Genomic DNA, 15,339 nt, shown 5'->3' with positions numbered 1-15,339 from the left:
GGAGGGTAACAGTGTTATATGACCCCCCAAAGTTACAAAATTAAAATGCTGAAAATGAACAAACAAAAAATCAAAGTGCCACAATGTAAAATTTCAAGTTGGAAGAGAAATCCTTGCTTAAATTGGTACTTCACTCACATGTATCGCCTATGGTACTAGAGCCCTAGAGGTTCCCAGTGTGGGCGCTTTTCCTTGAAAAACAAAAAACCCAAGGCATACAAAATAAGCACACACATCAAAATTGAATCAATGTGAAAAGACTTTGGGGGGTCAAAGAAAAGGTAATCAGTCAGGCGATGATTTCATGAGAAATTCCTTTTATCGTAGCTTAACTACAAGGTCTTCTAGGTATAGCCTTTAGTCAGCCCTCGAACATCAAATACTTGGCTCTCGCGATTAAACAACTTAATTGACCAGAAAAAATTGAGAAGTTACCCATGGTATTAATAGTCGAGCTCTAGTGCCTTTTGACCGTTAAATTAGCGACCCCGGACTTGTTTAATTTTTTACCTTTACATCTGTTTATGCATTTGATTATATTGCAATTTAATGTTTATTACTGACAAATTGTCTAAAATTCTGTTACCAATCAATTTGTCTGTCTATTTCATATGATTTTTAATTGTATATGAGAATGCAATTACTGTGGCAATGTTGTTTGATTTTGCAGTGATTGAAGAAGACTACGCACATCCATGTCGACTGCTCTCCCATCTCGACGAACGAGCTTCAACTGGATAGCTTCCGAGGACGGAATCTACATCAGGAAGGGGGGCATGTTAACCCTCACGGCACACGGACACCTTATGATCTATAAACGTTGTATTATTTAGAGTCAGGTACCGGGCTTGTCGGACCAATAGGAACAGGGTAAGGGTGATCGCCGATGACAGGCGCACTCTAACTGGAATATTCAAGGAGTTAGTTGGCTAAGTATGGGCGCCCAAGTGTGAATGGGGTGAGCTCATATAAAAGCCACTAAACCTAATTTTTACTCATTCTCTCATTGTGCAATAGAAGCTGCTCTTGCTCCATCTCCACCTTCTCCTTCACCATCTCCTTGTGTGTGTGTGTGTACGTGAGAGAGAGAGAGAGAGAGAGAGAGAGAGAGAGAGAGAGTGAGAGTGTGTGTGTGTGATCGAGCGTTGCGGCGGCACGACGGCGGCGAGGCGGTTGAGCGCGGCATAGCGACATCTCCCTCTTCTTCGCGGCGCGGGAATCCTTCATTCACAACTACGCAGGAAGGTGAGTGACACACCATTCTTCCTTGTAAGCTTGTCTGTTGTATGACTGTGTGCTATGAGCCTTTGTGGCTCGCACACGGCGCGTAGCAAGTCCCTAGCCTTGACAATTGGCCAATGAGGCTTGCATAGTAGCCTTCCTAGCAGATGTCCATGTTTTTAAGCCAGGCCATAGAGGGCCTTATTAGCATCCTCCAAAAGATAACCTAAAAGTTCAATCTACCTTCAAGGAAACAACTTTGCAAGAATAAAATGAAGATCATCATTCAATGCCTCATGTATGCTTAATTCCCTTCTTCTCTAAGGCAAGCCTCCACAACAAAACAAGAAACAAAAACAAACAAACAAACATATCAACTTCTCTCACTTGCCCATGCAATGCTTTGGAAACATGGCTTCATATAAGACCCATAAAAGAGGTGAAACACAATATATATGCTTAACAAATGATGTTTATCAAGTCTGACATTACAAGAATGGTAGGCTATAAACCTCGATTCAAATAGAAACAAATCATGGGTCTGTATACATAATTGGATGCGTACTTCTTGCAATGGATTGTCCTCCATCATCATCTCCTTGGATAAAACCCAAAAGCGGAATCCTTAGCTCAAATGGCATTCATTGCAATTGTCGATACATCCGTAATCCACCACTAGTAGTACGCAGTCGTCTTTCCATTCAGGATAGCTAGGGAATAAATTTCTAGCATATCCATCTAGTGTGAAATTGCTTAGAGGCTACATGTTCAAAATGATGTGGTCACTCCACTAAACAACGATCGATAATCTCTCGTTCGTGTTCCTTCACCCTCTGGTTTTGCCACCAAGTCAAAAGTCTTGAATTGTGCCTCTTTGTGATGGAGTGCCTGAGGTAAGAGCCCAAAGAATCCAGTGTTACAAATCCAAGACACATATATTCCATAGATTCTATACACAAGACACAACATATGTAAATGTGTGTACATATATATATATAATATATTATATTATCCAAAATAACATAATATGGCGAAAGGGGGAGCCCTTTACACATGTCGAAATCTGCAACATGAAGGCTAAACTCCAAAACTGAGAGAAGCCCCTGTGCACGCGATAAAGAGGGAGAGAGAGAGAGAGAGAGAGAGAGAGAGGCCGTCGAAGAGGTCTAGCCGTACTAGTATATAAACACACACACACACACACACAAGCAGAGGCCAAACGCATAGTATAGGACATACACATGCCTAACCATGTGCAATTGAAAATAGTGCGCATACACACGTGCACACATGCACGCACACACATGCACATATGTCGCTGTGTACAAAGGCCCAGATGCACAATAGAGGGCACACACATGCCTAGTCGTGCGTTGCAAACATCTATTCTATATATTAAGCAAAGAGACATTCAGGGGGCCACATGGTGCAATTTGCTTCATCTGGCAGTGTGTCCCTGCATCTCCGGCAACAGTGAGGACAATGCGCGCTATAAAGAGAGGCGGCCTTCGTCCGAAGGCCGCCGGCCACACTAGTGCTCTTTAAAGCATAAATCAGCCACCATGAAAATAGCACGCGCGCGCGCACACACACACACATCGCTGCCCAGATACAAATTCACTTGTGACTCGTGAGTGTCATTATGCAAGAATCTATATATGTACGAACATTCCCTAGACACCTGGACGACGACGTTGGCAAGATCTGCTCTCGGTACTCTCCGATATGCTGAATATAATAACTCATCATCTGCGCCCGTCACCAACTCACGCCTGCCCCCTTCTGCGTCTTCCAACATACCAGCCCGGGCAGCAAAAATACAACAATTTTTTCAACCTCAGAAAAGAAGGCAGAGAAAGCTTCAAGACATCCATTAACGAAAGACAGGACCTGATGGTACACCGGAATCTCTTAGGTACTCCTCCGCCTTACGCTTCCATATCTGCATCAAGTTGTGAAAGATTATTTGATAGCTAGACGTAGCCAAGAGCACATATCATCAAATTTCCACACACATTTGTGAAGTAGCCATTACCAAAATCTTGCCATCACCCAAGGAATTCAAAGGATGATGGGGATGTTTCCCTCCCATGGAGCTAACCAAAACTATGTGCTGCACATTGTTCGCCTTTGCTGCAAGTTCACACAACGCCAATATCACTGTGTCTATCACGGAGAGCCATTCTTTCATGCCTTCAAAATCAAAAGCAAATTAGCTACTCACCAAGGTCAATTTGATTGAGTTGACCCATCCAATCCACCTGCTCATAATCACAAAACCTATCTATCATTTCTGAGCTTCATTGTGAGTAAAGTCCCATATGCTTCACTTGATGCATCAAGCACTCTTTAAAAGCACTTCACTACTTGTTCTTGATATGGACAACAAAGGGTACAATGGAAAGTTTGTAGAGGCTACCCTATCAAAGCTTTTGTTTGACATGGTGTCAAATGCACAGGCATTCCTCTAGGGCCTTTTTTACAACACATCCGCCAATGCGACCTTGCCTCCTGTGGTGGTCCACGGAAGGCCCCCATATCTGAATTCCCTATAACAATGCAAAAGCCACTAGAGTGTCAAAAAGCCAGAGCTTTGTTCGAGGCTCCTGAAATTGGATCTGTGAACACATCCTCTCCAATCCACACCCAATGCTGCATAGGCTCTGGTCAATCTAGTCTCTGTTGCTCTCCTCAATGAAAATATAGGCCTGGTAAAGATCACCCCCAGATAAGTGTAAGCATCTCTATACTCCACTATCTCATGACCTATGTAAATGTCGTTGTTGATCTTCTCACTGTGGGGTAACCTTGGTTTTGCCAAGGTTGACAGACAAACCACTATCATGAGCAAACCTGTGCAATGCATCCAAATGACGTTGCATCCCCTCTAGAGAGTCAGAAATCGACACAATATCATTAGCATATAACAATAGTTGAATCCATGTCCCTGCCAACTGGGCACCTCTATCACCATCTTTCTCAATGTAGCCTGAAACCTCATTTACATACATACCAAATAGTGTAGGAGATAGTGGGCATCGCTGTTTCACCCCGATAATGCGTACATGTGCCAATATTGACCTATATTATGTATAGTTCCATGATCCCCCAAATCAGCTCTATGGGCACTCCCATCTCCTATAGCTTGCGCATCAATCTAGCTCTGTACTGTGTCAAATGCTTTGCGGAAGTCCACAAAGCTGCAATAAATCTGTCTCCTTTTTCCTTGCCGTCCTCAATGATGGCTCTGAGTGTCAGAATGTGATCAAGAGTAGAAAAAACTCTCCTGAACCCCGCCTACCCTGCGGCTCGTACACCCTCTTGCTCTGCCCATCTACTTAGCTGCTTCTCAAGAATAGATGCATACAATTGTGCCAGTGTGTGTCCAATCATGATAGTGTGGTAGTTCCCATGCTCCATAGGGTCTCCTGACTTGAAGATAGACACAAAAGTGGATAAGCTCCAAGTATCATGCAAGCCCTCAGACATGGCACGGTTAAACATCATCGCTATAAGCTCTGCAAGAAAATCCTTCGCATGTATAAATGCTTTGCTGCCAAACCATCATGATCATATGCTCTCCCAGTCCTCATCCTATCAATGGCCTTCTTCACCATCTCAGCGGTGAAAAAAGCACATCTGTGTGGGCATGACTCAGGGGAGTCGGGAAGAGATGGTTGTCCAGGCTCTGTGTACAGGGATGATGCGTACTGGCCCCAGGCCTTTGCAGAAGTGATGGCAAGAGGAGTGGAGTTCTCATGGAAGAGTATCCATGCTCACCTGAGTCTTGACTCAAGAATATCTGATATAGATCCTGCTCTAATCGTGCAAGAAATGCCCTCTTCTTCCGTCTCACTAGGCGTCAGTCAAAAGGCAACCTGTGACTATCTATGAGTGATGTCTCCAAAATTTATCTCTCTTTGGAGTCAAGCTCTCGTCTCGCGGCACTCCTCATCATACCAGTTGTTCTAGGGCATGCTCCTAGAACGTCATCTTTGCTCAGGCTGTGTGTGTGGGTATGCCTCTACTGTTGCATCATGCAATGTGTGTGTCAGTATAGAAGTGAGCTCCTCCAGAGGTCGCCTTGGCTCCTCAGTGCACAAGCGTTCGTATATCCCATCAATATAGACAGAGTCCGTCTCTCGAGTAAAGGTGTAGCGGGTGGGAGCTGCTACCACTTGAACTGGAAAGAGATGGCCATCGACAGAAGGGTGTGATCCGTTGCTACGCCAATAGGTCTGGGTCCAACTGTGAGGATACTAGAGATAAAGTTAGGCTGTGCCATGACATAATCCACTATACTGGCTCCATGTCTGTGTGGGAAGCACGTAAAACTGCCTGCAGCTAGAAACCTCTGTAGGCCATTCAAAATGGCCAATCCATGTGCAGACCCCATGTCTATCAAGTGTCGGCCATACTCAGTATGCTCCACATCTTGTGATAGCCTAGATAGGCACATCTCTACAATATCGAGCTCCCTCAACATCTTTTCTAAAGTATCATAAAATATTGTCTGCTCCTGAGCAATCCTAGCATTGAAGTCACCCAAGATGATAATTCACCATGTTTTAGACTTTTTAAAGTCATATATCTCAATGAAAAGACTCAGTGGGAAAAGTTTTTGCCTCTGGTGGAGTTTACTTACAACAACACAGTTCATACATGAACGGGTAAGGTGCCACTTGAGATTGTCGAGGGTGTCAGAAAGGTTTTTGAGTTTTCGACCCTCTTGCATAAATGGTTTGTACACACAGTTTGACAGATATTCTTACACTTTGGTGGGCATCTGACATGACGTCCATTTAGGTCTAGGCTAGAGGAATGCATCGGTCCATTTCTTTCATCAAACGGTTCACAGATCAGTGAGTTATCACCTGAAACTCACATGTGCGCACATTTGCACATTTTCCCGACTTGGTACCTAACAAGTCAATGTAAAGGAACCAGTAACCATAGCATTTTTTCATCAGTTTGAAGCGCTAGGAGATCAGCCCATTGTTTTTTCTTTCAGCAGTGCCTTGGCATTTTGCAAGGACATTGCAAGATCAGCCGCAACCCAACTTTTTGGTGTTTGCCCCGTTCCCTCGCTGGAAAAGTCTCGCATCCACTAACGCAAACTCCATGCTGCATCCTGGACCTTTCAGCAGCCCATCGAGCCTCTTCTCGTCCATTCCCTTGCCGCATCGAGTGGTCCCATCGCTGTCCATCATCAGCTGCCTTTTCAGCCCTACTTAGCTTGTCAGACCTGCTGTGTTTTTGCAGTTGGTCATCAGCCCTTCATTCCTCTCACATCGGGAGCTCAAATCAGCCCCAGATCTACCCCTTGGTGGCCATCTACAACCCCACACAAGACGGATTTAAAGGTGCATCAAATCAGCCCTGGAGGTGCTTCATTTTGAGGAGTTAGCCCCATTCGAGTCAGTAGAGCATTGAAGTATTTCATATGTGTACATTCCATTTACACAATCAAAAGCAAATACCACATCGGCAATGGTGTGAGGGGGCCTTGAGAGGGTCGGTTGGGACCCCATGGGGTCTCTCTCTCTCTCTCTCTCTCTCTCTTTGCTATTTTGCCCCCAGCACATCTCATTATGCATCGCCCAAGGGGGAGTCACCCTACATGATATTGGATGAGGACAAATGGGAGTTCTCTAGGGAGGGAGATGTCATTCTCTTGGGAGACTTCAATGCCAGGACGGTGGGCCAGTCTCAGACAGCTTTCTACGATACCTCAGAGGAAATGTTGAGAGAATTGGATGTCAGTGATATAGGACTGGCCAGGTGTTTGCAGGATGAAGAGCACACTGGATATGGGAGATATCTCATAGATTTGGGAACTGCACATGGACTGGCCATCTTGAATGGCCTCCAAAGATTTCCAGCGTCGAGTGGGTTCACTTGCTTTCCTCGTAGACATGGGGCCAGCACAATGGATTATGTTTTGGCTCAGCCCAGTTTCATACCCTCTATTCAGGACTTCACAGTCGGGCCCAAGCATATTGGGGTACCAGTAGAACATGCTCTCCTCACGTTTATTATCTCATTCCAGTTCAGCACAGCTTGATTGGCACAAACACCTATGTATACCCGATACACTTTTACTTTAGAGACTGATTATGTCTACATAGATGGTATCTACAGACGCTTATGCACAGAGGATCCAGAGAGACCTTTAGGGGAGCTCACATATATATTGACAGAGACACTACAGGATGCAGCAGTAGAGGCATACCCCTATATTGAGCCTGGACAGCGCCGACGTTCTGGGAGCACACCCCAAAATAGCTAGTATGATGAGAAGTGCAAAGAGACAAGAGCCCGACTTCAGAGGAAGGTACTTCTAGGTGTCATTACTCACAGGTAGTCATGGATTGCTTCTCCGCGTTTGGTACGACAAAAAAAGAGGGCGTTTCTAGCTCGGCTAAAGCATGATTTATATCAGTTGTTTTTGGGCCAGGATTCAGGCGAGGCATGGCGACTCTTGCATGAGCACTCCCCCCCACCGGTCATCACTTCTACGGAGGTATGGGGTCAGTATGCATGTTGCTAAAGTGGCTTTATCTGACAGGAAAATAATTCTAAATGAATTATTGAATTTATAAGTGAGGATTTTCTCGCTTTGAACACCAAAAAAATTAATTCTAAATGAATTATTGGAATTTTAAGTGAGAGGGTTTTTCTCACTGGAGACATCCGAGCATAGAGTATTCCTAGTGCGTCATTCAAAGTAATGATGGGAGCACTGAGAACGGGAATATCCGTAAGGCCACGAGGAACGGGTACTTCTGATGTATCACATCGGAGGGTGACAGGGAGCATCGGGAAGAAGTATCCGACCATCCAGAAACGGACATCTCTGATTCGTCATAGGATGGGTGACATAGAGCATCGCGAAGGAGATTGTACCGTAAGTTCGGTAGGAAAGGACTAGGTGATGGGTATTCTTGATGCGTCACAAGGTGGGTGACGGGTGCATTTGAAAGGGGATATCCATAATTGAGAGGAAATTCCGAACTGTGTTAGAATTGTGCACAAGGAAAAGCAAGCACTTGAATGAAGATGGGTTCAGAGGAAACTTTGAGGAAAAACAGATGCTTTCTGAGAAAGCGGGATTGCTTTTTGGAAAAGCAGACGCTTTCCCGCGAGGAAGTCTATGTCTGCATTGCAACTGTGCATGTGATTGCATCCAGGGACGCTTGGGAAGTGCTGTGAAAGCATCGTTTTTAACTTATAAGGTTTTATTGAGTTTTTGGGAAGATTCAGACTATTTTTAAAATACGCTGGCCGCCCACTTAATAAGTGGGCAGCCAACTGATAAATAAGGCAACAGATCATCCAGCGTTTTCTCTCTCTCTTTTTCTGGCAAACTAGCGCAATTAAAAAAAAAAAAAACGGCCGCGATCTCTATGCGAGCAGCTGTTCGTGCCGTGGCTAGGAGCTATAAAAGCATCATAGGACCTCACTCAAAGAAGAAGATCAGTTTTTGCAAGAAGAAGATGTTGCAAGAGAGGGTGTGCAACTATGACCTGCCTGGACATGCACATCCTGCTAGAGGCTCACAAAGTGAGAGGCTCAATCCTAAGCTAGGCTATGACTAATGCTAGTCTATGGCAGAAGTGTGCCCACGTGACGCAAGTGAAGTGCGCACGTGACAATAAGAATGGCAAATCCTTAGGCATCTTCTTCTCTGTATTTACCTCACCAGTCTTTGTTGCCCCTCAACCATGTTAACAAATGGTGCAGGCATCATAACTGGACTGTAGAAGGTCTGATCTCCTGACTGTACACCGATGTTGGCATAAAGAGGGTTCATTGCCTCAGTAGGCAACATTCTTGGTGAAACTCTTGGCATGAATCCTGGAAAACTAGTGGGTTGCCTTGCCATGGCCTGAAAAATTGACCCACCACCAAAGTATCCAGGTTGGGTAGCAATCTGAATGGAAATGGTCGTCATAAGCAACTGTGCATTACTCCTTTACCATTCACTGCTGGGTCATATGTCTGTGTAGCTTGTTGCACTCGGACCTGTTGCCATTGATGGTGTCTTCTCAAGATGCTCTACAATAGGAGGAACTTGTTCTTTCAATTTGTCTGTGGCATGATGAGACGATTCAGCCTGTGAATCCTCTTTGCGTGATTTCATAAACTTCTTCATTCTGGGATTCTTGCCAACCATCCTCATGAGTTGTGCAGTAAACAGATCTTCTTGTTTCTGCTCTTCGTGAGTCTTATTAGGCTGTGGCACACGCTCTGTCCTGGCAGATGCTGACACCTGTGCAAACTCTTTAAGGAAAGAGTTCAAATCCCGTCGATAGAACCATAAAACCGGTCTATGGTCTCATAAAGCGGTGATACTATCACTTAAATACCTGGACTTCTCATTCACACACAGACTTCAAATCACTTCTTCTCTCAACACCAAATTGACCCCGAAGTCTGGAGCCCCTTGCGGCATTTCTTTATTATTAACAAGAGGAAAGTTGCAAAGATAGGGATTTCCAAAATTCAAACCTGTTATCTGCTCGTTTTCACTTATTCTGACAGGATTTCGGCAGCATAACGGTACTATTGCAAGCTTTGAAAAATATCTCAAGTAGGGAAACACTTTCATTGATCAAAACCCTTCTATTAGAGCCCAAAACAGTCAATTTTTGACCGCTGTAATTTCTGGTTATGATCTGTTTTCAGCTCTAAACAATCCCTGTACTGGTCCCTGTATCCTGAGCTATGTTGCCCTCCATTCTGGAATTAATCTGAGTGCAAAAGAGTCCAAATTTAGCACTAATTCAGAGCTGGCCCCCAGAATTCTGTCTATGCTATCGATGATTTCAGTCATTATGACAAAATTCAGTGGATTCCTACGGTTGCCCCAAGTGTATTAGATGTCCCCCAAGACCACGTGGATGAGTTCCATGGCAAAGAAGTACCTTTGGAGATTGTTTGCATCATGAGAAGTTGTTGATTTTCTCTGTTTTCAACCCATAAACAACGTAGATGGGGCTAATATAACCCAAGAGCACAGTTTCAAGTCTTCAAAGGTGATACTTTTCATGTTTAAATGATCTAGTCTTATGAGTGTTCGAATGCATGTGTTCTCCCTTCGCACGAAGGAGTAGGAGTAGAGGAGGGCAAGAGCCTCTGAAAGCGCTTTGTGGAAACAGAGCTAGATCAGCTCAACGGGTCTTGCACCCTAAGATTGGAAGTAGATGCAGAAAATCTGAGAGTGGTAGACTCTTGATTGGGATCAGGGAGTAAATATTCTCAAGGAGGGAAGAGTTGATGCTAAGAGGACTCTTGATGTAGACTCAGAATAGAACCACAAGGATGCCATGCCCTGAGACTCGACTGTGAGTTCCAAAGTTGAGAGTGTTGGTTCTCAAGAATTCCAATTAAGGAACAGAGATTCCGGAGAATAGGGTTTTGCCCTGAGATTAGGAAGCAGAGGCTTCCAAGTTCACCGAGTCTAAAAATTTGGAATGTATGATTAAATATTGATATATGCTACAAAGCTAACATATTTTTTCCTATCAAATTATCAATGTTGAGGGACCTATACTTGCTAACCCAACATGACTCTAATTTAAGTTGCTTAAAAAAACTTTCCCATCGATGTGTTGTTGTTAGTAACACTATATGGGATATTAGGTGCCCCAAAACTCAAGGAAGAATAGATATGTGTTATGGAACCCACCTATAGAATCAACAATACCTAGAGCTTTCATTAACACTACCAAAGAAATCATAGAAAGTTCAATTTTAGCCCCCCCCCCCCCAAAAAAAAAAAAAAAACATTGCCAAATTTTCAAGAAAAAAGATACAGAACAAACGTGGGAATACATCCCATTCAAGTGCTTGTACGATGACTTCTCCTCAATAATAAAGATACTCTTTACGAGGGGACCAACCCATCTTGTGTCCTAGTATTGTGTTGATCTTTTTTCTCTCTCTATGTTTCTTTTTTTTTTCCCCATAAAGGGCGAGAGCAGATTTATATTAAAGAAGGAGTGTAATTACAAAAAACTACCGCAAAGGGTATTGTTCGGTCAATAGTTACAAAACAAACTTGGTGTTTAAAATCGCTTTCTACGCTGTCAAATTTTCCAAAAAATCATGCATGCGGGCAACTAGCCGGATTCCATTGCTATGTAGCCTTCTTAGTCTTTCAAGATCTGCTCTGCATTCGTCCAACATCCTCTGCAGGTGAGTATAGGAGCCATCGAGAAGCACCTCTTGCTGTTTGTTGATGTTGGCACTGTTGTAGTAGCTCATACAATCCGTGAGTACCTTGAAGCTGGCTTCATACACTCGACATTGATCAAGATTTAGCTGATTCACCTATAGGGAAAAGCAGTGAAAAAGTTCTCTCAGACTTGACTTTTAGTCTGGTAAGCTATGTTAAACAACTTGTCATTTCGGTCAGACCAAATGATCCAGAAAAATTCCCCTCTTATACTATTTCAAACCACTGAAAATAACGACACTGAATCCCCTAACAGTAGTTGTTTCCAATTTAACGTGCATCCTAGCCCATCAATCAGAGGTGACAAAATCTCTATACTTTTAGGGCAGTTCATGAATAGATGAGGGATGTCCTCCTCAACACTGTTGCATCACATGCAGAGCCTAGTTCCTAACCCTGCAGTCCTCATTCTATGCCCATTCCAAACTGCTTTGTGCATGATTAACCAAAGTAGAATGGAATGTTTGGCTGGGATTCCTCTATTCCAAATTGCCTGAAATTTGAATGTCCATTGCTGGCGATCCAGTGTAGTTTTCCATTTTCTGTTGAGTGAAGTGTGAAGTGGTTCCACTAGTTTTGGGGCTAGAGTGGGGGGGTTATGCAGAGCACTTCCACTTGACCAATACAAAGCCTTGGAGGAGGGGTCAAGGTCGCTTGAGAGAGTCCACTCTAGCTCTTTTGGGAAGAGGGACTTCCTGCTTTCAATCAATGATATTTCCCAAGGTTGTAGGTTGTATTGACTTGTGAGCTCGGTTAGGGAGAGCCACCTGTGCTCAAGCTTGTGCCACAGATTTCTCCACGTTGCGAGGCCTTTGTTGTGAATGCGCTTGGCTATCCTAATCTGTATCTGATTGAGGGGGGGAATCGGAGGCATTGACCACCGTATAGATTCATGGGCTCTTAGGTTAAGGCAGTTCTTGGAGTCCCAGTTCACCCTTAAGTGGTCTCTATATCTATTCCAAGCTCCCCACAACGATTTAAGGAGGGGGGAGCCACTGGGAGTTATCTCAAAAGGTCCAAAGAAGATTGAAATCCATGGAAGAGGGAGCATCCCATTGCTTCCTTTGATTTTGAATTTGCTGATGCTCCTAAACAACAATGAGGCCCACTCCTCTTCAGGATTGTCCAAAGCTCTGAGGATGAGTTTAACTGCAAGTTTGTCCGCTCATTTACTGAAGTTGGGAAGTCCAAGTCCCCCTTGTGCCTTAGGGAGGCAGCATACTTCCCAACTGACCTTGGCTAGGCCTTTCCTCATCAGATCTCCTGACCAAAGGAACTTTCTACAAGCCCTGGTTATGTCTTTCAGCTAGGAGTCGGGGGGTCTCCAATAGGAGAGAAAAAACAAGACATAGCATGAGATAAAGTGCTTGATGACCAGTGCCCGCCCTGCAATATTGTCCTAGAAGCCCTTTGAGCGATTTAGTTTGGAGGAAAAACGCTCGAGTACCCATTGCCACCTCTGTGCTATGGATACCCTAAATCCAAAAGGGATACCTACGAGTCTGAAGATGACCTCGTCTTGAAGAATTGTGCAACCTTGCTCTGCAATCCACCTTGGGAGTGGAGAGAGGGAATCTCTGATTCCAGTCTTGGAATGGTTGATCCGAGATCCCGATGCTACGCAGAACGTCTTCAGATAGTTCCAGAAGCATTGAAGTGATTGTTCGTCATTGTTGAGAAGGCCATTGGTGTCGTCAGCGAATTGAGATAGGCATTGCTCTTTGCCATCTGGTAAAAAAAATTCCTTTGAGAGTCCCTTCCTGCATTTTGGCTTTGACCAGCCAATTGAGAGAGTCTGCCGAGGTAGCAAAGAGTAGGGGGGCAAGGGGGCATCCTTTCCGAACCAAGCGATTGAGAGGGAATGGCTCTGAGATGCCATTGTTGAGTGCTACCCTTGCCTGGGCATTCCCTAGAAGAGTCTTTACAAACCTGATCATACCATGTCCGAACCCCATCATGGTCAGACAGTCGAGGATGAACATCCACTCCAATCTGTCATAGGCTTTGTCGAAGTCGACTTTGACAAAGACGAAGTCCTAGCATGAGTCTTCGGTATGTTCTTCCCTCCCACATTGCAATGACAGCTCCCATGATTCTCCTTCCTTTGATGAAGCCTTTCTGCTCTGTGCACAGCCACTCTGATAGGGCGGGGGAAATTCTAAGAGCTTTGGCTTTGGCAAAGATTTTGTAGGCTGAATTTAAGATGGTGAGTGGTCTCCAGTTTGGAATGATTTCTTTGGGCCCTTTCTTATATAGAAGTTTAATGACTCCCGTGTTGAGTTGAACTGGTAAGGCTCCATGTTTGACTGATTCCTCCCATACTTTAAGGAGGATAGGAGCCAATACCTTTTTGAAGGTCTGGTAAAATTCAGCCGGGAGCCCATCTAGGTCAGGAGTCTTCTTGGGCTTTAAGGAATCAATTGCCCTTTTAATTTCCCATACTGTGAGGCCTGAATCAAGCTGGACTACTATGTGGGAGGGGATCACTTTAGTCCTGCATTGTCTGATTTGTTCACGGGCTGCATTCACCTCCTCATTCAGTACCTCCTTAGGACTGAATAGCAAAGAGAAGTGTTCCCTCACTATTTCTAGATTTTCACATTCATCGCTGGCCTTACCCGTAGGTCCCACTAAGAATGGGATGGCCTCTCTCCTGTGTTTCTTCCTCAAATTTTGAAACATTTATTTTGTAGGCTTATCCACTTTGCCTGCCCACCATTCCCTAAAGAAGACTGCAACATGTTTGAGGGTGAGGTCCTCTTCTACCCGAAGTTGATGCCTTAGAGTGGCTATCTTGTCCCGAGTGTAAGAATTAGGGCTTTTGCTACACTCCATCTCTGACAGTTCACTGTAGATTTTGTCCTCGCGCTTCCTCCTGATTTCTGTTACTTTTTTCCTGAACATTATAAGAGTTTTTTGAGTGTTTGCTATTGCCAATGACCATGCCTTAGATGGAGTGAGTCCCTTTGAAAAGCCTGCACCCATACTGCCTTAATGCCACTCTGTACTTCTTCCAATTGAAACAGCGAGGTGTCTATGTGAAACCAGTGGTTCCTAATTTTCCTACATTTATCATCCAGGGTTATCACTAGAGGATAGTGGTCCGAGATACAAGACGTGAGTCTGGGTTTGTCTTTAATTCTGTTAAAGCTTCTGGCTATGGAATTGCTTATGTAACATCTATCTAGTTTGGCTTTTCTAGCATTGAGGCCTTTTGAGTAGTTCTGCCAAGTGAACTCTCCAGGAGATCCGACATCCCACAGATCAAGGTGGTCCTTCAGCTGGTTCCATTCATGCAGCTCTGCTCGAGCGATTACATTGCCTCGGTGAAGAAAACGGTCTTCCATGGTTTCTACCATATTGAAATCCCCAATGAGAATGGTGGGCTCATTTTGGGTTGTAAGTTGTTTCCATAGTTGAGTTCTATCTCTGACAGAGCCTCTTGCATAAATAGACAAGACCATGCATTGGACAGGGGATTCTACAGCCACCCCCACCCAGTAGGTTCCTTTGCCAGATTTAGTTGGATTCACCTTCCACGTTTGGGGTATGCCGATAGCAGTACCCCCTGATCCCTTTTCATGTGAGGATCAGTGCCAGAGGTGCTCTTTAGAGATAACAGAAAGCCTTTGGGAGAGCTCTTCTCCAAGAGTTTTTATCTCATGTAGTCCAATGATATCAACAGGAAAATTATTGAGCGAGGCCCTAATTTTCTTTGCTTTGAGAGGGTTTGAAGACCCTTGATATTCCAAGAAACTACTTTCATTGGGGAGTGTGTCTATCCTTGGGATTTTTTGACTGGGATCGAGGAGAGGCTTGTGAGAGTGAGGTGTGACCCCTCTTGTTGTCCTTCTGAACTTCCATTGGGGCTGGCCCTA

At 44.4% G+C, this 15,339-nt stretch overlaps 1 pseudogene; it reads right to left on the bottom strand.

Moving 5' to 3' along the window:
• Positions 1-1,989: 1,989 nt before the first annotated feature.
• LOC147429811 (uncharacterized protein At5g02240-like) overlaps positions 1,990-15,339 on the bottom strand; it is a 52,871-nt pseudogene continuing 39,521 nt past the window's right edge.

The sequence above is a fragment of the Adiantum capillus-veneris genome, chromosome 22 (genome assembly GCF_014529385.1).
Source record: "Adiantum capillus-veneris isolate H3 chromosome 22, ASM1452938v2, whole genome shotgun sequence".
Classification (NCBI taxonomy): domain Eukaryota; kingdom Viridiplantae; phylum Streptophyta; class Polypodiopsida; order Polypodiales; family Pteridaceae; genus Adiantum; species Adiantum capillus-veneris.
This window is presented reverse-complemented; position numbering and strand designations above follow the sequence as displayed.